Source organism: Pinus tabuliformis, chromosome 1_2 (genome assembly GCF_031772625.1).
Source record: "Pinus tabuliformis cultivar Carrire ecotype Pingquan chromosome 1_2, CPIR1, whole genome shotgun sequence".
Taxonomy (NCBI): Eukaryota; Viridiplantae; Streptophyta; class Pinopsida; order Pinales; family Pinaceae; genus Pinus; species Pinus tabuliformis.
In genome coordinates this window covers 378,886,920-378,914,478 of record NC_142298.1, presented here as the reverse complement: position 1 = coordinate 378,914,478, position 27,559 = coordinate 378,886,920, and positions in this window count along the sequence as shown.

Genomic DNA, 27,559 nt, shown 5'->3' with positions numbered 1-27,559 from the left:
ATTGGTAACCCAACGACCATTTTCAAAATTATGGTAAAACTTTTTATTTTCATCACCCACCTAAAGCCAAATGGAACGACTTCGAAGTCTCCAGGTTTCCTCTCTATCCTTCAAAATTCTATTTCAATCTTCTTCTGATTTGATGAGTCATTCTTTGGCCTCAATGGTAACAAATCCACGACCATCCCAGTCCACCAGTTTTGCAAGCTCCACTTCAATGTCTTTGAAAGTATGTTCATCCTTATGTATTTTTTCCCTGGTCCAATCAATAGATTTTTGCTTGAGAGTACACAATATTTTTTCACGCCTCCTGCACTTCCCTGTGACATACCCCTCCTTTAACTTTGCCTAGAAAATATATGGAGCTTTCCCTAAAGAATTGGCTCTTGAAACCCTAAATGAGGGTCATCGCCCTTATGAATCTCAAAACTGCGATGATCTCCAGTTTCACCATGTTAAGACAATAATGGCATCACTCTTTTCCCTTTCATACCCACGTTGGTATCAAAAAGGAATTTTTCCCAAAAAGGATGAGAAGCTTCGTGATATAGAAGCTTTCAGAGCAGTGAGCTAGAGGTGGTTTCGGATAGATGAGGTCGAATCCTCTTAATTTGACCTCTTGCTCTCATGCCAATGAGCTACCTCCTTGAGATGTGGGCCTAATCCTACATTTGGAGGAGTCTTAACTCCCTCTCCCAGCCTATAAATTCCTCCTCTCCCATTCCCAAATGGTTGATCTATGTCCATTTTCACCCCTATGCTGAGCTTATGCTTAAAGGCTATTCATTAGACTTGGAGAAGGGGTGTTTGGAGAGTTTCTTGGCTTGGACTTATATTACCACTCAAGGATAGCCTTTCAACATCAAGGATATGGTTGTAATCTTCTCTTTATTCTTTAAATAATAATACAACTACTGGTTCATTTTCCCAAAATATATATGTTCATGTATGTATTGGCTTGGAATTCCTTGATCAGTTAAGTAGGTTATTATTGGATTTTCTATTGGTTTTGGCATGCTTTATTGTCTCTTGATCACTTGTGCGGGTACATAGCACTGAAAGAAGCAGGAACAAGTTCGTGACACAAGTGATTCGAGGATCTCAACAAAGGAAATCAGAATAGCATCAGAGCGAGGTAGGTCACCTCTCTCGTTCTACTTTTCAATTATGATTGAGGAAGATGTCTAGTTGATTGTCACTTCAATTGCTAGACCCATTCATTGGGCTAGAGGGATCGTCTCTATCCACAAAGAGGATTAACCTTGTCAAAAAATGGCAACTCCAGTGGGGAGCCTATGACCCTTTCCTTCCCTTCCTTCACCTTGTCTTTTGACAAGTTTGATCAACCATTGATTTTTAGACTTCATTGCTTGTCTGTAGTCAGTGTCACTTTCTGGTAGATGCCTGAAGGTTGTTAAATTGAGTTGTTTTTGAAGATTTTGGATTTATTTTTTGTTTTCCTTGACCATCGCAGGTTTGACCTTGACAATTGCAATGATATCGTGGATTTTCTAGTTATAGTAGCAATGATCGCTGCTTTACTCCTGACAGGTGAGATGATTGCAAAGAATCAAGACATTTAGGGTTTTGTCTCTTATTTTTAGTTCTATTTGCCTTCTCCCAGTGATTTACCAGTGTGTTCTTCATTGGCTCTATCATTATTTGATTGCAATTGTCTTTTCACTTGGCTTGAGTGTGCTTGAAGTTTGATTAGCCTTTTAGGGTTCTAGGTATTCTAGGTCAACCTTCATCCACTTGTTGGTCTTCCCATTAGAAATCAGAGATCAATTACCTGTATTAGAGAGTCTTTGTTTGTTTAGACATACTTTGTAGATCACTTTTTGGTTCTTGTGCCTTAAGTTTTTTTCATTAGTGGATATTGTGAAAGTTACTTAAGCTTCATTTGACGAATGATAGATTACAAATCAATTGTCTCATTGGAATCAAAAGGAAGTGTTTGCTTTGAAGTTTTTTGTGTTTTGAAGTGAAAGTGAAAGTGCTATTATTTTTGTAGTTTTTGAAGCATTTTGAGTTGCATTCAAATCATTGATGTGAAAGAGTTTTTCATATTTCTTGGCTTGCTTGCATTCTCTTTTACTTGGCACCAAATTACATTAGTTGCATTTTGAAAAAGAGAAAAACTCATCATTACATCTTAAGGAAAATTTTGCTTTAAGATTTGTTTTGCCATTGTATTTGCTTATCATATGAAAGATTAGATTTCATATTTTTCATTTAGCATTTGAAGATTTTCATGGATGCACTTTTGCATTTGGTTTGATGCATGATTTGAGTGATCTTCTTCCCTACATAGATAACTTTCATCAAATTGAAAAATTTAATTTCATCATCTAGTTTGCATTTTAGGAATAGGTGGCATCTTTAAGGCCTTGAAATTGAAACATAATTACAAGATTAACTTTAAAATATATCAATTAACCTAAGGAGCATTTGAAAGATTAATGATAATATCTAGTGGTCTAGGTTAGAGACGTGTTCCACGTCTTAAGTTCGCTTTGTCATTACACAATACTAGCATGGACTTGTACTCCCCGTATCATCGTGTATATAAAGGGAGACCCCCATAGGTTGCAAACCTTTATCTATAGGAAGCCTTTCCTGCCACCCACTAAACATGAGACACCAAACACATCATTCAACGAGATTGCCTGCACGTATGTCAAGTCCTTGGTAAATTTATTTGCTAAGGTGTATATTGCAGTTCATGATTACTTGGTACTCCTTTTACCTAGATTCACCTAAGCAATCATTTGATCTTTTACGACTCTTTAAATTTGAAAAGATCATTGAGCAACTTGTCTTTTCAAGCTCACAAAAGTATTGAAAGCGACTAGAGTCACCTTTTCACCCTTTTCTCGATTCTTAAAAGATGAAAAGGTAATATTTTTGTTTCTAAAATATAACTGCCCATGATAAACATGTCAATCCCAAGTAGTTGCTTCTTGCACCAAATTGAGTAATTTCCTATTAATTTCAAGATTGTTAAAGCCCTAAACGAATTTTTCCTTTCCTTTTTTGTTGTTGAGGGGAAGTCATTGTGGCTGAACCATTGAGTCCATCTCATAGTTCCCCTTCACTGTATGATACTGAAGGGTCTTCCCAAGGAGTTCATCTAGAACTTCCTAAGTCACTTAAGAATCAAGGTTTTGAACTTGGAATTGTTTTCAGTATCCAACCTTTGTCCTCTCGTTTGCCTCCATCAGATTCATGGTCACCTCAAGAATATGATCTGGATTCCTCTGATAATCCTAACCAGACCCCCGAAAGTCTGCAGACTCTTGAAAGTCTCCAAGGGCTGGTTGTCCATTCACTGAATCCATTGTTCGATCCTGTTGTGATATCTCCTCAACATCCTTACAGTCTGTACAATTGACCTGGTATTCCTTTGGAGTTATCTCCTCATACATCTCGTGTTCCTCGTTGCCACTTGTTTCCATATATGGAGTCAGAAGGTGAGATCCTAGTCTCCTCTCAGGGTCATTCAAAAGTTTCCGCTACCCATAATCCTCACGTAGATGATGAGTAAGGATATGGGTTATCTCCATAAGGCTTTCCTTATACAGGAAGAGTCTCACCTCTCTCCTATCCTGATACTAGTGGGCCCATGTTGCCACATGGCTATACCACTTTTACTCAGTTAGTTTCGGGCACTCCTAATGCCTCATCATTGTATTAGAACTCCATTTGGTCTTCCAATGCTATGCCTACATTAGGTCTATTCGTTATGAACACGACTTCTCGAACCGTTGTACAAACTGCAGTCACTTCAGTTCTGGTTCAACCTATCATTCCGTCTCAACCTGTTTCATCATTTTAACCGACTCTTCCTATTTAACCAACTGTCTCAGGTTAGGTCTCATTAAGTTATTATATCTCTCCATCGAGTGGACAGACTGTGCCACTACCTGGGGGGACGATATGCATATTCCTCTCATGTTAGGCGAAACCAATATGAGCAAATTACAAACTCACATGGTTGGAATGAATCAACCTTTTTATGGGGCTATTCCTAACCCTGCTAGTCCGTCCGGGTCAGGTAATGTCTAATACCAATAGCCATATATGGCTCAGGTCCCATTCCAATAGGCTTATGCCCCATATGGTTCGCAAGCCTTGCTTAATCCTCCTTACATTCCTCAAGCTGGACCTTATGTTCAACTTGGTCAATCCACTATTCCTGGTGGATATGGCCACATCCAATTCAGGAACTACCAATACCCTCAGGGTATCACCCCAGGAACTGTCCAATTACCCTTGCAGCAGCAAGGGAAACCTTCACAGCAGCAAGGGAAATCTTTGCAGCAATAAGGGGAAGCATTGCAGTCGTAAGGACAACTGCTACAACAACAGGGGCAACCTTTTCCGCAATTGCAACAACCTTTGCAGTCTCGGACACAGTTTGTTCAGGAGTCCTCCCAACCTTTGTCCTTGCAAGGCCAACCTTTGAAGCAACAAGGTCAACCTTTATAGCAGCAAAGTCAGCCTTTGCAGCAACAAGCTTTACATGTGTATAAGCAAGGTCAAGGTCAACCCCTGCATCAACAGGGTCAATCTCCTTATGTCCAAGGTCAACAGGTTCAACATCCTTATAACCCGTATGCTGCGTACAATGCTTATCAACGGCCTATGGCAGGGTAGTATCAAACCTACCCTAGACTGAATCCTCCTTACGAGCAAGGTAACCCTTAGTGGGGACAAAACCAGATTACATATGGACAAAATCCTCCATTATGGGGGAAAATCCTTACCAACGAGGATGAACTCCGCAATTTGGGTCTTCTTAAAGGCCCTATATACCATTTAACATGAAATTGCCTTTCTTGGCTACGTTGGAGCTGCCTGATGTCTCGAGGCTCACGAATGGCCCCATTCTTCATTTGCCTTACTAGCCTCTAGTTTCGAAAAAATTCCGAGCAATTGCCCCAAATTCGAGGGAAAAGTGAAGGAGGATCCACAAGCCCATGTGATGACATATCACCTCTGGTGCTCCTCCAATTCGTATGTCGATGATTCTATTTGTCTTAGACTCTTTCAAAGGACTCTCACAGATGCTACCACTAAATGGTACTCGCTATGGCTTTCCTCACTCATTTCTAATTTCTAGTTCGGTATGAAATTGGAACTCATTTTCTTACGTCACTTAAGAAAAACATCGCGACCCACATTTTTGATTATATCCATGAATGGAGACATCAACGTTTCCTCATCAAGTTTGAAATTGCGTATGAGTTGTTGATAGAATGGTTCACCAAATCATTCATCAGCAAAATTGCTAAGGACATAGCCATGGGTGGATGTGTTACTGAAGAGAAAGCTATTGCCCATGCCCATTATTTAGACTTGGTCTATTCACAATCTGGCACATTATATGAGATGTTACCTGATTCTTCAAGACCATCATCAGATTTGACAATGTTGAAGTCCCCAGATACACCACTTGTTGACAGTGTGATTGGTTCCATGTCTCAGACTCCCATGAAAGCTTCTTTGAAGAAGAACTCTGTCTTGAACACTAGTTCCAATAATCCATCCAAAAATTCATCTAGTCTTGATAAAACCTCTGAGGTACATGCTTTCCATTCTCTTGCAGCAGATAAGACCTCTAAAGGTAAAAACAAGGGAAAACGTAAGGCTAAAGTCGATTCCCAAAAACAAGACCCTCCTAAATCCGATGCTGATGATGCTTCTCGAAGAAATCCGAAATATCCTTGCCTCATCTGTGAGGAGGATCATTACACTAAGGATTGCCCCCGATGATCTAAAGTTAGTCACTTGTTGAAAGGGACTCCAACTGTATTAAAAGAACCCTTTCCATCTCAACATGCCTAGTTGGTAAACCAACCTTAGTCTTCTACTTCCTTAGGTTCCCAAGTGTTCATGACGCAACTATCTCGATTGCTACTTGAACTAAGGACTATCAAGCCATGTCTAAGCAGAGGATAGAGAAAGAAGCCACTGATACTCCTTCTACTTCTACTCCTTCCAGTTTTGGTCCACTCCATATCAAGCGCCCTAATAGTGATTCCTTCATTCGGCCACCTCCCAAAGGTGTTCTTCGGAAGTCATCTTTTAATCCAAATGCTAAAGCTGCGCAACATTACATTATTGTTGAGGATTTAGCTCAGGCAGCTTCAGTGATGTATGTCTTGGAGGTTCTTCAATCCTATCCAACGCAATGAAAGTCACTATTGTGAGCTATAGGTGCTATTGATCCTTCTGATTTGAGTATGATTACTTTCGATCTAGAGAATCACGTGCCTTGTCTTCCCCATCAGATTGCATTTATGATACAGGTCCTTATCAAAGGAAAGACGATCCATGGACAATTATTGATGAAGGTGCTTCTACCTGCATCATGTCAGTTTCATATTGGAAAGCCATTGGCTGTCCTCCCCTTAACCAATCTCTAAACACCTTGGAAGCCTTTGATGATAGAGGTTCACGACCATACAATATTATCATGAACTTGCTGATTACATTAGAAGGAAATATTTTTGAATTAGAAGTAGAAGTTGTAGATGCCAATCTCTACTACAACCTTCTTCACGGGCAAAGTTGGGCTCACGCCATGTTTTGTGTGGTGTCTTCTTTTTTTTCGCATACTTCGTTTTCCTCATGAAGGAAAAATTGTCATGGTTGATCAACTGTCCTTCTTTTCTTCTAGTTCATCGAATGACAATGTTCCTTACGTGGGAAATACTGAGATTCCTTATGAGAGTGTGGGAGTAGGTATCTTCAAAGACTCTACTTTAATGGGTACCTTTTCTCTCCCAAATCCAAATGTTCATTCAGTCAATATGATCTCGGATTCTACAGATCCTTGGATTATCCCTATCGATGATCAAATTGACTTGTTTGGTGATGCTATGCCTTTAAGTCCATTGGAGATAAATTATCAAGAAATTGTCTTAGCTTTGATGGCCACTTCGGAAAGTCATATTGTCTTCAGTATGAACCTAGACACCTACATGCAATCTCCTTGGCTTGGTTCTTGGAATTCTACAGATCTTTTGAACGAGACATTCCCCACCGACGAGAGTATCATTGAGGTCATGTCTCTAGATGAAACTCCATGGAATAGTCTACATCATTGTTCTTCTTTTCTTCCTAGCCTCGATGAGATGCCTTCTTGTCTTGAAGCATCTATTTCTCATTTTCCTACACCTCCACTTTAGACACCTGTCCTGGTGCATGAAGTCTTATTGGAGGGTAATATGGGAAACATCACTGCTACAATGCCTCTTGACATTTCCGTTAAATTGGGAATTATCGAGAACATTCATATTGGGGTTTCCTATTCTCCAGATGAGATCAGGATTTATACTCAGCTTTTTAAAGAATTCTAAGACGTTTTCGCTTGGTCATACAAGGAAATGCCTGGTATCGATCCAACCATAGTGGTGCATGAGATTTTGACTTATCTTGGTGCTAAGCTTGTTTGGCAATGGCTTCGCCCTGTGCACCCTCGAAAGGCTGTTGCTATCAAAGCAGAAGTAGAGAAGCTTTTGAAAGCAGGTTTCATTTATCTTATTCCATTGACGGATTGGGTATCCAATATTGTCCCTGTTACCAAAAAAGCAGGGTACAATATGTGTTTGTGTTGATTACCGTGATATCAATTACGCATGTCCTAAAGAAAATTATCCTACTCCCTTTATTGACCAAATCATCGACGAATGTGCTAGGAGAGAGATTTTTTCGTTCATGGATAGTTTTTCTGGCTATAACCAGATTAACATTTCACCCGCCAATCAACATAAAATGACCTTTATCTATCCCTGGGGTACTTTCGCTTACAAAAAGATTCCTTTCGGTTTGAAGAATGCTAGCACTACCTTCCAACAAGCAATGTCTTATGCATTCCATGACATTCGACACATAGTTCATCCATACCTTGACCACTTACCAGCTCATTTGTCTAAACGTCATGACCATCCTGATCACTTAAGAGCCATCTTTTTATAATGTCAGCATTACAATATCCGTCTCAATCCACACAAGTGTGTGTTTTGCATTGAGTCTGGCCAAATCTTATGTTTTGTGGTGTCTTGTGAAGGTATTAGGATTGATCCTTTGAAAGTTTAAGCCATAGTCAATCTACCCCCCCACTTCATTGCTGCAATTGCAAAGCTTGCAGGGAAAAGCTAATTTTCTCCATCGATTTGTCCCTAATTATGCCGAACTTGCCAAGGGTTTTACTCGCTTACTTAAGAAGGGGATCCCTTTTATTTGGGATGAAGTTGCCCAAGAATCTTTTAATGCTTTAAAGAACACCTTGATTAGTGCTCCTTTACTACATCCCCCCGATTACTGCCGCGATTACTTCCTATATTTGGCTACAACTGATACCACTATTGCTATGGTGTTAGTTCAGGATAACGACGACATCAATGAGCACATGGTTTATTATCTGAGCCAAAATCTTCTTGATACTGAGTCTCGATATGCTCATGTCAAGAAGCTTGCTTTGGCGACAATTCATGCCATCCAAAGATTTCGACACTATATCCTTTTACAGAAAACCACCATGATTTCTAATTGCGACCCCATGACATATATATTGACTTGCCAGTTATTGGGGGACAAATACTCCAAATGAATCGTGATCTTGTAAGAGTTTGATTTGGAATTTACTGCTGCCAAATCAAATAAATCGCTCGTCTTTGCTGAGTTAATCTATGCTCTTCCGTCTGCAAGCACCCCAACTGATTTTAATGAGTAGATACTCGATGAAACTCTATTTTTGATAAGAAATCTTGACCCATGGTATGGAGACATTATTATTTATCTCCAAACCCAGACTTTCCGATTTGAGTTGTCTCGATCGGATCGACGCTGCATTCGGCATCAGTCCCAACCCTATCAGATCCTTGGTGATAAATTGTATCGGGTCGGTGTGGACTCTGTCATTCATAGATGCCTCACCCTTGAAGAGACTGAGTGGGTCTTAAATGATTGCCACTCTGGTGCCTGGGGTGGTCATATGTTTGGATATGCCACTGCTAAGAAAATCCTCCGCGTTGGTTATTTCTGGCCTTCTATCTTCAAATATTGCATTCTAGCTGTCCAAAAATGCAACGAATGCCAGATTTTCAATCGCAAATAGTGCGCCCCACCCGCACCCCTACACCCTGTAATTACCGTTGGCCCATTGTCCAAATGGGGCATTGATTTCATGACATGTAACCCTCGCTCGACCGAGTGGCATGGTTATATTATCGTTGCCATCGACTATTTTACGAAATGGGCCAAGACAATGCCTACATACAATGCTGACAATATTACTGTTGCTCAGTTCATTTTTAACCATGTCATAGCATGTTTTTGTGTCCCTCAAGCTATTGTTACTGACCATGGATCACATTTTTGTGAGCACATGATGGCAGAGCTAATTGCTCAGTTGGACCTTCAACATGATAGCTCAACTCCTTATTATCCATAGGCCAATGGCCAAGTTGAATCAGTCAATAAAGTTTTGATTACTATGCTTCAACATACCCTTGGGAAGCAAAGAAAGGATTAGAATTTAATGCTATTCTCAGCTCTTTGGGCTTACAGAATTTCTGCTAAGATGACCACTAGGTTCACTCCATTCCAGTCAATGTACGGTGTAGAGGCAACTCTTCCAATCAAATGTGAAATCCCTTCGCTTAAGCTAGCTATCGAACTTCTTCTGAATGAGACTCATCACATTTTTGTGATGGTCATTGAAGCTCAAAAGAATCGAGTCAAAGCTCATTTGCTGAAGGCAACTTGGTCCTTCTTAACGATCAAGCCAACGATAAGTTGGGGGCAGGTAAGTTTGAACCCTTGTGGAATGAACCCTACATCGTCAAACGTTTCATATAGAAAGGTGCCTATGTGCTATGTGACTATGAGGGAAATGCATTGTCACAGCCCTGTAATGGGTTGTATCTCAAAAAGTATTATGTGTGAAATTCATATAATAAATTTTGTACATTAGTGTGTTAATTCATTAGTGTGCGTTTTTTATTTTGGTGTGTTTGTTTGCTTTACAGACATATGTTTTTCTGCTTACTCTATGTTCCACTTGGTTTGTAGATGTCATCAGGTCATTACATTGGTTTTGTTGACCTCTCTTCCACAACATGGGTACTCTATGACCCTAATGGTGAGGTGATTAACTTACAAGGTATCTGCCTTGGTCGAACAACCAATAATATTGCTGAATACAGTTCAATTATTGAACTCTTGTCAGAAGCAGTTGCTCTTGGCATTAGGGATTTAGTTGTTAAGTTGGATTCGTAGCTCGTTGTGTTACAATTAAACAATCATTACTCATTGATAAATCCACAAATATTGCGTATGTATCTACGTGTTAGATTGCTGGAAAGAAATTTTGATTACATTACATATCAACATATTCCACGTAATTTAAATACATTAACGGATGCATTAACAAATCTTGCTCTTGATAGACATTTGTGTCATTTATAAAATTGAATCATGTTATGAACACATAAGTAGAAATAAAACATGCATATATATATATATATATATATATATATATATATATTTCTTATGTCGCAGTGTTTACATCAAAATGTCAAAAAATAGAATGTTCTGGGACACTTGGCTATCAAATCCTACAAAATGTGTAAAAGACTAGATAAACTATCAAAATGCACGGTGCTCATGATAGCACGAGATCACCCTGATCACTTTGCCTAGCAGACGACACAGTCTTGCAGAGACTCCCATAGTGTGTCTCTACAAATGCAATGGAACATCATTAATAGTGGCATAATCTGGAACCCCTCGAGTTGTTGCCTCCAGATTATGCTCCATCTTAGCTAAGGGGTCAACCCCTTCCTCGTAGTCCACACCTACTATTGGATGAGCAATTTTCCATGCTATTGGAAACATACCTGGTGGTCCCTCTGGTCTCATATCTGCACATTTATCATAAGTTGAGTCTCAGTTTACACTTTTATAAAAATCATAAAATTTGAAAAAATCCCAAAAAACAAGTTTTTACCTACATCAATCCACTGTTTCCCTGGTGGCAGAGGTAGATCTGGGTCCCACGTTAAATCTATGCCAGCATAAACATAATCATCTACCACGATTAGTTGGCATTCAATCCAAACGAAGAACTATGGTCGATAATTCTTTTGCTGACCCATGCCTCCTCGAGGCATGAGTTGGCTCCATCTCACGAGTCTCGGATATCGGGGGGCAGGATGTGGTACTTCTACCCATTGATACTAGAAGAGAGGCACTCACTCCAAAAATAGGGTCACAAGTATAGAACCAAACCCGAGTTACTTTAGGTGTCCATGCTTACCCTTGGTCAGTTGTCGCTTCGTGTTTTCCAAAAGGCCTCCACACCAGTTGAAAATGGTGGGGGTAAAGCATGCGATAGCATATTGGAACTGGGATTTTGAAGCCTCGTGCAAGGCTTGCGTGCCAGATACATGCACCATGGTGAACAATTTTTTTCTCAAAATGAGGTTATTAGTGATTTTTGCTATCTTCATCTTACCTCCGTTGGTTATTTCGACACTAGGACAATATCTCTGGATTGGATTCCTTGTGCTATCACCTCCTGGGCAAGACCCAAAGAGTTGAACTGATTCTCCTCGACAGGATAATATAGTGATGAAATATATGTCCGTCTCCTCAAGTTCCAGTTCTTTCGCTTTTATGATGAAGATCTCTCGATCTACATCCCAAAGGCTGATCAGATAAGGTAGTAATTCCACTTGAGACCTCGATCTTGTGGTCTTGAAGAATTTTAACAGTCCACAATCCCTCAAAGTGTTTATGCATGCAGGGTCTTGTGCTGATTGATGATATTCAACCTCATGGCCTCTTTCTTTCCACTCCAAGATCATATTCTCTTGCAAAACAACATTTAAACACTTATTAATGCCTTTTTCATGGATCAAAATCATCAAATTTTGCTTAAAAGAGAGTTTTATATCTCAAAAAATCGCCCTCGATGCCATCACGCCTATTTTTACAAACAATGCGATGGCATTGCGCGAGCCTTTAAGCTCAAGCACGACCATTGCAGGTCCAATGACCATACCCATGATGGTTGTCAGAGCCCTAAATTTTTTAAATCCTCCTTTCTAGCATTAAATTTACTGTTTAAAATGCATAAAAAAGTAATGAAATGCAAGAGTAGGGATGAGGCTCTTACTTGTCACAGACGGATCGTGAAACGGTACCCTGGATCTCCCATAGTAGCCACTAGAAAATCAAGAGAACTAGAGCACAAAAATCACTTTCAGAGCTCAGTTTGGTAAAATGGTAAAAATTGAAATTACTTTTACCTATTTATAAGTTTTGAAAGTCATTTTATCAAATTTTTTCGTAATATTTTAATATTTTCTCTCAATACTAGTGATGGGTGTGCTTTTTGTGCAATTACAGGTGCCTTCAATATGAACAGTGATTATTATTGACTGATTCTGGGAGTTTTATTTTATCTCTTTTTTGGACTCATTAAATAAATGAAAAAGGAACCCCCCTAGAGTCATCTTTTAGCTCTTTTCCGACTCTCAAAAATTGAAAAGATTTTCGAGTACTTATTGTTTTGAACTCGTTAAAGTAAATGAATCAATGTCGCTTCAGTATACGTTTACCACTTTTTCGGGTTGAGATTGACTAATTACAAAAAAGGTACACCTTGGTCGACATGGTCAAGAGGTTCCCTAGGATATTGTTTTCTAACTTTTCGGATTCGAGGGACAAATTACGAAAAGGGACATGATGGAGTTTTCTTTTCCATTTCTTTTTCAAACTCTCTAAATATGAAAAAAATACTAAGTTATTCTTATGTCGGGTTTGTTAAAAATTTGCGATGAAAGACTCATCACCATGATGAGACCGAGCTTCTCCTTCATAGGGCTCGTAAAACTTACTAGGATGGATTCATTCAAAGAATGAACTTACATAACAAGCATATGCTATCCCCTTCAAGCTTGTGATAAAAATAATTGGGGTACTCACTAGGAATAGTGGAAAAAAATGAAGATGAGACATCCTTTGTATAGGTAGCATGTCGCTCTTGAACATGGCACTCTTCTACTCTCATGTGAGGTTTGGGATATCCTTATTTAGTCACTTGTCCTCCTGGGTTTGGGTGATCCATTTTTCCTATCATTTGACTATTCCACATGGTTATCATGACCTTTAGTCCCATGTTGAGTCAGATGCTGCCACACTTCGGAGTCGTGTCACCAATATGTTCAAGAAAAGTCCAATCTACAGTTATTTACCTATACATTGTTTGAGTCATTGCTACAGTCCTGAATATTATTCCACTTTATTCCTTGTTTTGTGTCGATGATGGGGGATTCATCATTTCCCTCCTTCGACGGGTCACTTCCTGCTTCAGCTGATTATCCAGGAAGATGACTTAGGAACTCCCTTTTAGTGCCTTAGAGTTGGCCTGCCCAAATAGCCAGTTCTTCGCATCTGACGACAGGTCTTCATTATTGGCTTTTGATCAGATGATTCCACGAGTGTTCTACATCAGCCTCATTATCACATTCATGGATTGTAATAGTGTACCTTGAGAGCCATTTTCATTATTGGTGGTTTCTCTTGTACCTATTAATGGTCCACATCATTGGACAGTAATCAGTTCTAGCATGTTTGACTTCAACACTTTTATTCGCATGCTAGAATTCGCACATTGATCGGGTTGCGATGGAGCACAAGACCCTGAGTCTTGTCTGTTATCACTCACGTTGCATGGAGTTATATGTTATTCATGATTATACACATGTTTCTACTATACTGATGGATGTAACCATACCGTGAGACTTTATATTTATGATGATCCTTGTTATCTGGATGGTTGCACCCATACCATGGATCTTTTATCTAGTATTCATCATCCGGATGGCTGCGTCCAAGCAGTGGATTCATGTCTTGATCTCATATATATATATATATATATTTATATGTTTCTTTGATTTGTTGGTCTCCTGAAAGTGCATGTCCATGTCCTTGCAAAAGCTCATAAAGCATCTCAACCATCACTCCTTGTTTTGCTTTCATGCTTTAGGGGCATTTGTTACACCGTATTTTGTCACGCCTCTTTCATTTCCCTGTGACATACCCTGAAGTGCCTGAAACATGATCATTATATATTATACTCATCCATGTATATAGTTCACATCCCTCCTTTAACTTTTCTTGGAAAATATCTAGAGCTTTCCCTAAAGCAATGGCTCTTGAAACCCTAAATGAGGGTCATATCCCTTATGAATCTAAAAACCGTAATGATCACCTGTTGCACTATATTAAGCCAGTGATGGCATCACTCTGTTCCCTTTCATAATTGCGATGGTCTCAAAAAGGAGGTTTTACCAAAGAGGATGAGAAGCTTCAAGATCTAGAAGCTTCTAGAGTGGCAAGATGGAGGTGGTTTCGCATAGATGAGGTTGAATCCTGTTAATTTGGCCTCTTGGTCTCATCCCTATGAGATACCTCCTTGATATGTGGGCCTAATCCTATCTTTGGAGGAGTCCTAACTCCCTCTCCCAGCTTATAAATTCCTCCTCTCCCATTCCCAAATGGTTGATCTATGTCCATTTTCACCCCTATGCTCAGCTTGTGCTTAGAGGCTATTCATTAGACCCAGAGAAGGAGTGTTTGGAGACTTCCTTGGCTTGGACTTGGATTACCACTCAAGGAGAGCCTTTCAACATCAAGGCTATGGTTGTATGCTTCCCTTTATTCTTTAAATAATAATACAACTGTTGATTCATCTTCCCAAAACATATATGTTCATGTATGTATTGGATTGGCATTCCTTGATCAGCTAAGTAGGTTATTATTGGATTTGCTATTGGTTTTGGCATGCTTTTTTGTCTCTTGATCACTTATGCAGGTACATAAGCACTAAAAGAAGCAGGAACAAGTCTATGACACAAGCAATTCGAGGATCTCAACAAAGGAAATCAGAATAGCATCAGAGCAAGGTAAGTCATCTCTCTCGTTCTACTTTTCAATTATAATTTAGGAAGATGTCTAGTTGATTGTCACTTCAGTTGCTAGGCCCACTCATTGGGCTAGAGGGATCGTATCTTTCTGTAGAGAGGATTAACCTTGTCAACAGAGAGATCATATTTTTGGAAAAGACTTCTGATACAGATTGACCAGGTGAAAGAGGGTAGGTCTTCCAATGCTTAATAACCAAATTCAAGTAACCCTCATCCTTGAGCCAGGTAGAATTGAATTTGTATGGTGCCTTAGGTTTACAGTTAGCACAAGAAAATTCAAGATAAATGGGTGAGTGATCAGACAAACCACTAGATCCCACCCATTGTCGATATAAAGAAAGGTGTTCTAGAAGAGGGTCCTTGACTAAGAATCTTTCCAACCTTATGGCAAGTGCAACATCTCCAATCCTTCTATTATGCGAGGTAGGTCATAAGCGGGCCATCGAGATATCAAAACGATAATGATCCTCCATTAGAGAGTGAAAGTGTTCAAATAGTGTTTCGAGTTGTGCATTGTGACCCCAAGATTCCACATGGCCAATAGAGAAATTGAGGTCACCCCCAATAATGAGGTTATCAAATTACATATATGTTTGATTTAGGAGCTTGTTACAAAATTGTGCTTGGTTGATGCAGGGGCCAGAAACATTGATAGATCTCAACTCCATCCAAATTTCAGTTAAAAAAAAAAATGTCAACATCAATGATACCCTCCCCACCCCAAATATTCAGCAATTTTACAACCCAGGGATTGAATCCCAGAGCCAAACCACCAGATCGCCCATGAACATCCAAAGCATTAAAATGCCAACCTAGGATAAGGGCCTCAAGAGTGGGGATGATCAATGTACAAGGTGCAAGTGTTTCCTGAAGAAAAATGATGTCCACCATTTTTGTATCAATCAAACGATGAAAGGCTAGTTTCTTTGTGGGACTAGCTAGCCCACGATAATTGTAGGAAAGCCACTTCATGGGGAACCAGGGTGTGGAGAGGTCAATTCTCTAAGGACCTTATAAATAGTTGGTTGATGACCACGATCACATCCAGTCCCGCCTGGAAAATAGACTTGGACATATTGGATTGATGACCCTTAGTAGATTTAGAGGGCGAAGGGGGAGGGACTATTCTGATGCCACAATAGTCACCGGGAGAAATATGGGAAAGGGAATGAAGATTATAGTGACGAATCTAGATGAGACATATATGGGAACTTCCAGTATGGAAGGGGGGGTGGGGGAAAAAATAGGAAAGGAGAGAGACAGAGCGCATAAAAGAGAGGGGGGAAAAAATGCAAGTGCATAAGTGCAATGAGTAATGGATACATTGTGAATGCATTCAGATAAAATAACATAATTAAGAGAGGGTGAAGTGGAAGAAGTACCCGCATTAGAGGCATCTGATGCCGCAACCACACAATATCTGGTAATACATGGGGATGGGGGGTGAACAATCTCCATGCGAGCATCACAGTTTAGCTGAGCAGTCATCGATGGATGGTCCTTGGCCTATGCAGGATGCTTGCCACGTGTGTCAGCTGGAATATTTGCAACAACATGTTCCGGTTGAGCCACCGAAGCAGAGTTAGAAGCAAGAAGAGGGAAATCCTTTTATAAGTGCCTAATATTGTGGCATTGTTGACATCGATAGGGTACTAACTTCATAGTCTAAAATTTGAACACGACATGTATTTCTCCAGTGTATCTGCAGGTTCTCCTCTAGTTCCTCTCTTATGTCCAAATGCACCAAGATGCATGCCATAGCATCACTTGTGGTTTAATAATGGCTATGGAAATTGGAAAAGGAAAAGAGGAACTAAATGGCATCTCATTATTAGAAATAAAGGAAAATAGGAGAAAAGGAAGGTGAAGAGGCAAAAATATGCAAACAAGGGAAATTAGAGAGAAAATGAAGGAAAATGGAAGAAAACGTAAAAAGGAAAGGAAGAGACAAGACATCAATGATAAAAAAGGCATCAAGAAACAATTGCCAATTTTTTTTCTCAACTTTTATTATTTTTAGCTTTGATCACTTTCAAAGCGAGAGCTCTAAGAGGAGAGAGCGAGAGAGAGCAAGAAAAGGATAACAAGGGAGCATTCTAACATTCACTTGGACTTCGAGAAAGCAAGCAAGGAAACTCGCAGGGAGCGGAAAAGAAGATTGGATCAAAAACTACAACAAGAGGACATTATGGGTAACAAGTTGTATTTTTGCTTCCATAGCTGAGATTTAGATGCATTGTACATGCATGTTGTTATTTGGTTATTTGACGTCATTGGAATAAGATTTTCCTGGATTGACAATGGTCTCAACCTTGCCTTTCCATTTCATGGATAACCATGATGTAGTGGGTTCTCTTTTTGAATTTCGATTAGTTCTTAGTTTCCCTAGTGGCTATGGGTTAGGATAAAATCTCTAGAGCCCTAGAACAACTTGGGTTCCTTGGAGGTTGTGGATTCAGTTCCCTAGAGACCTGCAATATAAATATATTAGGTTGCCTAGAGGTTGTGGGTTGAGATAATAGTCCCTGGAGCCTTGGAAAACTTGGAAAGAGACCAATCTAGTTTGGTATTAGTAATTTCTATGCCAACTAGGTGAAATCAATGTGGTTGAGGGTTGAGGTGGTTTGACCTCTGGAATCCCTTATTGGTTCTATTTTGGTTTAACCAATATGATCCAACATTCATGCTTGGAATATGGCATGGGGGTGGTTGGTTGAAAGAGAGATTTAGTTTAGCCCAATCTATGGTCAGGTGGTACGCAGAAGTCCTTGAATTGGTTAGAATTTGCATATGTGAATTGAGTTATTTCCTTATTGTGATTGATGAGTACATGTACTGGTTATTGTGTTGATCTTATGACTGACTTGTCATGGATCCTATTATGGTTATATGCATGGTTATATGATGTGCTCTTACTATGATCTTATTTATGATTCAATGAGTTATTGAATGGTTGATGAATTCATGGGCTAACAAGTGTTGTTGCAACTACTTGAGAAGGCATTGGACCTTCTTGATGATTCTTTGATGAAGTTCAGAATTTTATGATCAGATACACATTCATGACCTGTAGCTACTATGTTTACCACGTGTTTGGTGAAATGTTTATCATGTGTTTCCTTGTCTTGAGAAAGATCTAGCTTGATTATTGATGGCACAAACTTGTTATTATATTAGATTGTATCCTAGAGAGTTTTGGGCATATTTGGGTAGTGGCCTAAAGGCTAGCCATGAAGAAGTGGCACAAGTCTCACAACCGCTAACACTAAATAGGGAATTTTTTGTCATAACCGCATGGAGGAAGGCTCATGCATGCGATTGGATCCTTCCAACTTCATGCAAAATGTATCAAGGGTGTGGTTGGGAATCTTGTGAAAATAAGTTCCATCTTAGGGTCTCATCACCAGAGGTTGTTGGCTAACTTATGGGTGATTTGGTGTTCCTGAGAGGTATCAATAAGTTTCCAATTTGTAGGCCCCACTTCCATAACTGGAACTTGGAGGTTGGGTCATGTCATATTAACACTCAAATAATGTTTACCATGGAGAGCTTGTAAAAGCAGGTAAATGTGGGAGGAGGTGGTTATAGAGAGGTATCAGAGCGAGGTTGCAAAACTGGACCTCAAGGTAAATGCATATTGTCATGCATGCATGTTGGTTATTTCTTGTTATGGTTATGGTCATGATAGCCAGGTATGAGTTAGTATGCTTGTGATATTATATTATGCTAGTATGGACTGATTTATGCAGTTGTGATAACCTCCCTTGAGATACACTGAGGTATGAATTTGACTATGTCTTCTATTTGGTTTATGTAACATGGTAGGTTTGCAGAAAATAAAAGACCAAGGTGAAAATTAGATTGATGGACTATAGTTCACTTGACCCCCCCTTATAGGCTTGATGTGAATTCAATGGAATGGGAAAGGTCAGTTGAGCAGCAAGGAGAAGAGTATTATCCTAATCTATCAGATACATTGAGGAGTCTAAGGGCAAAGATTAGAAGTTTCAAAGTGGATAATAGCAGCTTGATTGAGGCATGAGAAAGGATTTATAGAGCTCAATAAAAGAAAACCAAGGTTAATGCACTGATCCTCCATAGTATTTCATATTTGCAGAAGCGGGGACAATTGGGGATAATTCATGGACAAGAATAAAAGACTAATAGGGAATCTGGTAGCAGGTCTCAGAGAAGACACATGATGGGCATAAATGATGCATTCAAAGGTGGAAAATATTTGGATAAACCTAACATGAGGGGTAGTACTTATGGATTTTATTCTAGCTTCGGCCACAAGAGACACCATCACCATCACCGCCAACATTCGTATAGGAGGAGTGAGAAGGGATATTTTCTAGAAGAGTTAAAGAAATCCAAGCCCCTTACATTTAATGGAGAGATGAAGAAATCAAAGGATACATAAGCATGGCTCCTTGGGATGAAGAAGTTCTTTAGATTGCATGATTATTCAATGAACATGAAAGCCAAGATAGCTACCTTTAGTATCAAAGGGAACACATATATCTAGTGGGAAGATGTGAAGCATGTCAGAGGAATTCGAGATGAGGAGATGATATGGGATGTGTTTTAAAGACTCTTCAAGAATAATTACCTATCTAAAAGATACTATGATGAAAGGGCCAAGGATTTGTATGAGCTCAAGATGGGTTCCATGACAGACGATGAGTACATAAGCAGATTCCTAGAACAATTAAGTTATGTGTGTTATCTCAAGGATGAGAAAGAAAGTATTCAAAGTTTCATCATAGGGTTGGTAGTAGCATTAAAATATTAGATTGAGTTTGATGAGCCTATATCATTGGAGGAATCCATCAGAAAGCTGAAGCATTGTTATGAGCAGTTAAAGCCCAAGCCTAAGTTCAAGCGTGACTATAACGGTAATGAGAAGACTAAAGGAAAAGGGCCTGAGAAGTGAGAAAGATCTCATGATGTAGGTGACAAGGGAAATGTGGCACCTTACAAGAAGTTCAATGCAGTTGAGAAAGGACATGGGTCTCATCCTATGGAGCAGGAAAATAAAGGAAATAATAGAGAACCATTGTGGTGTTAAACTATGGTGGAGACCATCGCAGGAAGGATTGTAATTTGTATTAGAGTATCGCAGTAGAAACATGGTAGGCTTCAGATCTACAATGCAAGGAGGCACAAGCAGTTGGTGATGTAGGTTAGAGGATTCATAGGATCTATGCAACAGTTGATAACAGGTAAGAAGATTATTAGGCATCCATTATCAATATGGAAGGTGGAACCAAAGGGAGAGTTCTAGGCAGAGCCTCAAAGCATCTTACAATAGAAGAATTTCATGATCTAAAACTGAGAAATAGAGAAAGTTAAAGTGCGTGGAAGAATTTTTGGGTGGAGGAAGCTCCTTGGGAGATGGTTGATCATATGCGAGCATAATATCTAGTTTCCAGTTCTAGCTAAATTTGTCAAGGGAATTAGAATCCCTTGAGAGATGTGCAGGTGTTCAGTTGAAGGGAAATGTTCTAGGTACAATATGGAAAGGTAAATATTATATTATTATATTTATTAATTCACTAATAATTGTGTGTTTATGGTGGCATGATGCAGGGAATTAAATAGAAAAAGTTATTTCCATAGATTTGAAGAAGGCTCAAGCTGAGCTTTCACTCATGAATGCTTGGAAGAATTGAGAGCTCATGGGGGTTGAGTCTTGGTGTCTGTTGAGAGTCTTGTGCTTTTGGTGTTTTATGATTTGTTTGTGCTTGATTTGCAGTTTTCATTTTGTCTGTTGCATGGCCATGACACTTTGTTTTTGGTGTTATATTGTTTCTATGTTTTTTCATCTTGTCTCCATGTTCTTTCCTAAATTTATGTTTCAAGGGTCTTGGGAATTAGTTGGGGGAAAGAGAAAGATAATGGAGCTCAAGGAGAGCTGAGTGTAATGTAAGACCCATATGGGGCCCAATGCATGAATAAAGGGCAATGAAAGGCAAGGATGTGACAACTAGTTGGGTTGGTTGGGTCCATTGGGATAAATGGACAATGGCAGGACAATCATAAGAAAGGTAACCAGGAAAGATAAATTAAATGGGCTTGAGGTCATATATGCCTTGGCTAAGTTGGGAACTATTGTTCTCAATGTTGTGCATATGTTTCATAGATAAAGAAAATTATCTTAACCTTGACCTTATGAACACTGGCAATTGTGTTATGATCATGATCACGCTGATGATTATATATATATGTGTATGAATGCTATTTGTTGGGTGTGGATCCTAATTACCTTCCTGATTGTCTAGAGGTTTTTTATTTTAGCCACGTTGGATCCATGTTCTTAATGGGGTGGCAATGCCGCCCGTTTAATCACCATCAAGGGGGATTATCAGGTATTTGAGAGGTACCACAAATCAAACATTATGATTTGGTGGTTCAAACATTTCTCTTCAAGGATATTCTGATGTAGATATGGCAGGTGATAGAGATACCGAGAGGAGAACCACAAGGTATGTGTCTACTGTAGGTGGAACAATTGTCAGTTGGGTTTCAAAATTGAAAAACAATGTTTCACTTTCAACAACTAAAGAAGAGTATGTTGCTGCTACAGAGGCTAGTAAATAAATGATTTGGTTACAAAGGTTTATGGATGAATTGGGCAAGATGCAGGAGATGGGCATGTTATACAGTGACAACTAAAGTGCCATTCATCTTGAAAATAACTCAACATTTCATTCTAAGAATCAACATATACAACTAAAGTACCATTTAATATGGTTAGTGTTGGAAGATGGATAGGTGAAGTTGGAAAAGATACACACTAGCTAGAATCTTGCAGATATCTTAACAAAAGTTGTAACCAGGGAGAAAATGAGATTCTACTAAGTTTCAATTGGTCTTAAAGTATGACTGTGAATATGAGAAATAACTAGGTCCAAGTGGATTCATTGTCCATCAAGTGAAGCAAGTATGGAGTTTATATGACTAGTCTCCAAGTGGGAGATTATTGGGTGTGGAGCCTGATTGTCTTCCTAATTGTTTAGAGGTTTTTTGTTTTATCCACGTTGGATCCCTATTCCTAACAAGGCAACAACACGGTTTATTTAGTCATCGTTAGGGGGTCCAAGGGAGTGATGGAAAGTTTTATGAGCTCCCCCCGTGGTGGGGGTTCAGGGGTAGTGCCCCCGAAGCTGAAAATAGATGAAAAATTGCATTGTAAAATATTGTAATTTCGTAGTCAATATGGGATGTTCATTAGGAAAATGATATGATGATAGAAGTTATGTTAATTTAGAGTTTTTTCCCTAGAAGGCAACCCTTAGTTTATATGAGGGAATTGTATTGCGGTTGTGTATTATTATTCTGAGAGAGAAAGAGAGAGTAGGTTGTGTGAGAAAGAAGAGGAAATTATAGCGGATCTACTGTAGGTTGTATCTATTCATTTTATTGGATAATATAGAAGGAAGGATTGGTTATTTCTCCATGGACGTAGCCCAAATTCAGTGAACCATGTATATATGTGTCTCTCTTGTTTTATGCGTTTTTGTGTTTGTGTTTCTGCAATATTTTGTGTATTTCATTGCTCTGTTAATTAATTTTTAAAACCATTGTCTTACAGGGTCATTAGGGATCATTCTTATGGAAGAATTATTGTGTTATGTAGGTGGGTGGCATGAAAAGATTCTTGGTTTTATGAGGCATCAAGTGGGGAAATAACCTTGGAAGATCTATGAGGTTAGTATCATGTGGATATTTATTTTGATATTATGTGCTTATAACTATGCCTATTATGTTATGGCGGGCAATGGTGAAGGCTACATCAGTAGAATGAAAGAAGTGTGATCCACAACATGCTCAGACAAGCATGGATAAGTGAAAAGAGCCACAAACCTGGGACTTGGGTTGTGGATGTACGCAGTAAGGCGTGGGAAATACACTATAGGAAAGGTTGCCCGATAGAGATAGTGTGGTCTCTGGATGTGTAGTATTATTATTATGCACATGTTGTACATGTTATGTTGTGTACATGTTGTATTGTGTCATGTTTATTGTGTAGTCATTGTATTGTGAAATGTGTATGTGTTGGGTTGCACACCATGTGTGGGTGTACGTGTTGTGTTGTACATTACGTGTAGGTGTATGTGTTGTGTCATGCATTTTGTGTATGTGTATGTGTTGTGAAGGGGAATGGTTCTATTGTAGCAGCTACAACCACCCTCCAAAATTTTAGCCTGCATCAATTTCAGAGCCTCTGTTGAATAGTTTCACTTGATGACTGCACACACCCGGGTTCACCCCGTGAGCCCGTGTGAGTCTTTACATTTGCCTTGCTTGTTTATTGTACTCAAGTCTCTGCATGTTGATGTCTAAATCATGCTTGTGATTGTGTTATGGTTATGATCAAAGTATTTTCTTCATATGTGTTTGATGTGTTCGCCATGAAAGCATCTATTGCACTCACACAAGAAGTCACATTCATTGTCTCACAAGCATTATCTCGATCATGAATGATCAATCACGAGTTTCGTGCTTGTCGCTTGCACCATCGGTCAGTCATGTTGAACATGTGTATCCAGATGGTTTGGTCATTTCATCGTCAAGTCATGTGAGTGTGTGTCCCTATGATAACTTATGCATCTTTCTACTGTTCACATACTCAGTCATTTTTGCTGAAGTTCTGACGACCAAACTCCTCACTGATAGCTGGACCATGACCCTGTTTTCAACTCGATCGACTGTGAACTAGAACAACGTAGAAGCACCAAGCTAGTTCTTTCAAGTTGTGCTACCCACAAGCAGTTCATTCAACACTCATGATGGCCACCCTAACAATCGACTAGATATTCATCTCAGAAATTGTGCAGTCCTCATGAGTAGGCCTCTCGCTGCCCATCAGTTAGCTCAGCTTAGAAATTGCACATAGATGATCTGCAGGTCAGCCTCCCGACCTTAATGCAATTTTTGTAGGTTTTAACCCCGTACAGAAGTTACCTGCATATGAATTCTAAAACATAGAAAATAGACAATGCGAGAGCATAACACATAAAACACATATACACAGAGATTTTCCCACTGGATCCCAAAACTAAGACTACCAACTTGATTTTTCATTATGTTCCTTTCAATTTTATAATACATATTTATACATGCCGAAGCATCCAATACCATGGAACGAAAACCATCGCATCCAATACCATGGACCAAAAAACCATCGTGTCCAAAAAACATGTGCAAAAATCATGCACAAAACCATAGGTGGGTCCGCCCAACCTAACATAGGATCTAAAATCAAAATTTTCCGGGGCGCTACCCCGAACCCCATAAAGTGGGGTTACAGGTACCCCTCAAACCCCCTGTTAACTACGTGGAAAGAATATAACACAACCCAACATTCTCCCACTTGTTGTTTTCTTTCCACAAGGGGCCACAGGAGAGCTTAGTCATTTTTCTAGCCCTAAAATGCCCATTGTTTCTCTACACTAGGAGAACTTCTTAGAGTTCACAAATTTTGCCAATGCATCTACAGTATTCTTCAAAGTGTCCACCTTTACCAACAACACCGTTTTTATCTTCTATCATATTTCTTACAAAATGATACTGAACATCAATGTGCTTTTGTCTTTGAATGATATGCAGGGTACTTTGCCGAGAAAATTGCACTTTGGCTATCACAGTCTATCCTTATAGCTTCCTGTACTAACCCCATACTTGAACACAATGTCTGCAACCAAACTGCTTCCTTGCTTGCATGAGTGGTTGTCATGTATTCTACCTCTGTAGTTGATAGTGCCACTACAGATTGTTTCTTACTCATCCAACTGACTGCACCTCCAAATAGGTTAAACACATACCCACTTGTAGATCTTCTTTGATCTAGATCTCCTACCAAATCTGCATCAACAAAGCCACGAATATCCAACATTCTGTCCAATCTTGGACTTCCTTGATAGCACAAACTATAATCACTAGTGCCATGAAAATACCTGAAAACCCGCTTCATTGCTGTCCAGTGCTCCTTCCCTGGTTTTGACATAAACCTGCTCAATGCTCCCAATAAATGTGCAATGTTTGGTCTAATACAAACCATTACATACATCAGGCTACCAACTACACTTGCATATGGAACACGAGACATGTCCTCTTCCTCTTCTTGTGTCTTGGGACATTGTTCAACAGATAACCTCACACCTACAGGAATAGGAACGTTCACCGGTTTACTATCCTGCATATTAAACCTCTGCAGTATTGTCTCGACATACTTCCTCAAGTTTAACCAGAGCTTCCTCTTTGCCCAATCTCTTTTAATTTCCATGCCCAAAATATAATTTACAACACCAATATCTTTCATGTCAAATTTGGAGGACATTTGGGTCTTGAAATCCTAGATAATTTCTTTGTCATTTCCAACCAATAACATATCATCCACATACAAGACCATATACATAACACGGTCACCAATTAATTTAAAATACACACAATGATCTGCTTTGCTTCTCGTGAAGCCAATTCCACGTATAAATGTATCAAATTTATGATACCACATCCTTAGTGACTGTTTTAACCCATACAGAGACTTATTTAACTTGCATACCAGTTCTTTCTTACCCTTCACCGCAAAGCCTTCAGGTTGTTTCATGTAGATATCCTCTTCCAGATCCCCGTGAAGAAATGTTGTCTTCACGTCCATCAGTTCTACCTTAAAATCAAAAGCGGCAGCAACAGATAAAAGTAATCTAATAGAAGTTACCTTGGCAACATGAGAAAAAAATATCACCAAATCAATTCCCGGCACCTAGGAATAACCTTTTGCTACCAACTGAGCTTTGTATTTCTCCACTTTTCCTTCTGCATTTGTCTGCTTTTTGAACACCCATTTTCTGCCAATGGGTTTCCTTATAGCCGACAACTCCACTAGATCCCAAGCCTCATTTTTGTGCAAAGATGCCATTTCATCAACCATGGCCTCTTTCCAGAGTTTTCCATCCTCTGAATCCATTGCTTCCTTCACAGTTCTGGGATCATCATCAGTAACAGACAAAGCAAAATTTGAATAGAAAGCAAATGGACTATACCTTTATGGCTGCCTTCTTTCTCGAACTAATCTTCTCAAAGCTGGAGTTTGTGGCTCTTCATCATCTGATTCGTCCTCTGTTGTAGAGTCCGGTTCTTCCTCCTTTAGCTCAAACTCTATCTTCTTAGGTTCCTTTGGTTGGAATTCATGTTTAATAACATCTTTCACCTCTCTGAACACCAAATCTCGACTGTACACAACCTTCCTTGTTACTGGGTTCCAAAGCTTATAACCCTTCAAACCATCCTTATACCCAATAAAGATGCACTTTTCAGATTTACCATCCAACTTGGTTTGCTTCTCCTTTGGAACATGTACATATGCATCATATCCAAATACCCTCAGATGTGAAAGAGAGGGTTTCTTACCAATCCATACCTCTTGTGGAGTCTTATCCTCCAACTCTGATGAAGGTGACCTATTGACCAGGTAACACCAGTATCCACCGCCTCTGCCCAAAATTCCTATCCTAACCCGGCACTACTTAGCAAGATTCTTGCCCTTTTCCATCAATGTCTTATTCATTCTTTCTCCAACTCCATTTTGCTGAGGTGTATATGGAGTAGTCTTCTACCGTGCTATACCACACTTCTTACAGAATTCTTCAAATTCCTTACTGCAAAACTCTCCACCATTATCTGTCCTCAACACCTTTATCTTCTTCTCTGTCTAGTTTTCCACTAGAGCCTTGAATTCTTTAAACCTGTCAAAGACTTCATATTTTTTCTCAAGGAATACAAATGTAGGTTTTAACCCCGTATAGAAATTACCTACATACGAATTCTAAAACATAGAAAATAAACAATGCGAGAGCATAACACATAAACACATATACAAGATTTTCCCCTGGATCCCAAAACCAAGACTACCGCTTGAATTTTCATTATGTTCCTTTCAATGTTATAATACTTATTTATACATGCCAAAGCATCCAATACCATGGACCGAAAACCATCGCATCCAATACCGTGGACCGAAAACCATTGCGTCCAATACCATGGATTGAAAAACCATAGCGTCTAAACAACATGTGAAAAAATCATGCACAAAACCATAGGTGGGTCCACCCAACCTAACATAGGATCCAAAATCAGAAAGTGGGGTTACAGGTACCCCTCAAACTCCCTGTTAACTACGTGGAAAAAATATAACACAACCCAACATTCTCCCACTTGTTGTTTTCTTTCCACAGGGGGCCACAGGAGAGCTTAGTCATTTTTCCATCCCTGAAACGCCCATTGTTTCTCTACACCAAGTGAACTTCTCAAAGCTCACATATTTTTTCAATGCATCTACAGTATTCTTCAAAGTGTCCACCTTTACTAGCAACACCTTTTTTTCTTCTATAATATCCCTCACAAAGTGATACTGAACATCAATGTGCTTTGTCTTTGAATGATATGCAAGGTTCTTTGCCAAGAAAATTACACTTTGGCTTTCACATTCTATCCTTATGGCTTCCTATACTAACCACATACTTGAACAGAATCTCTACAACCAAATT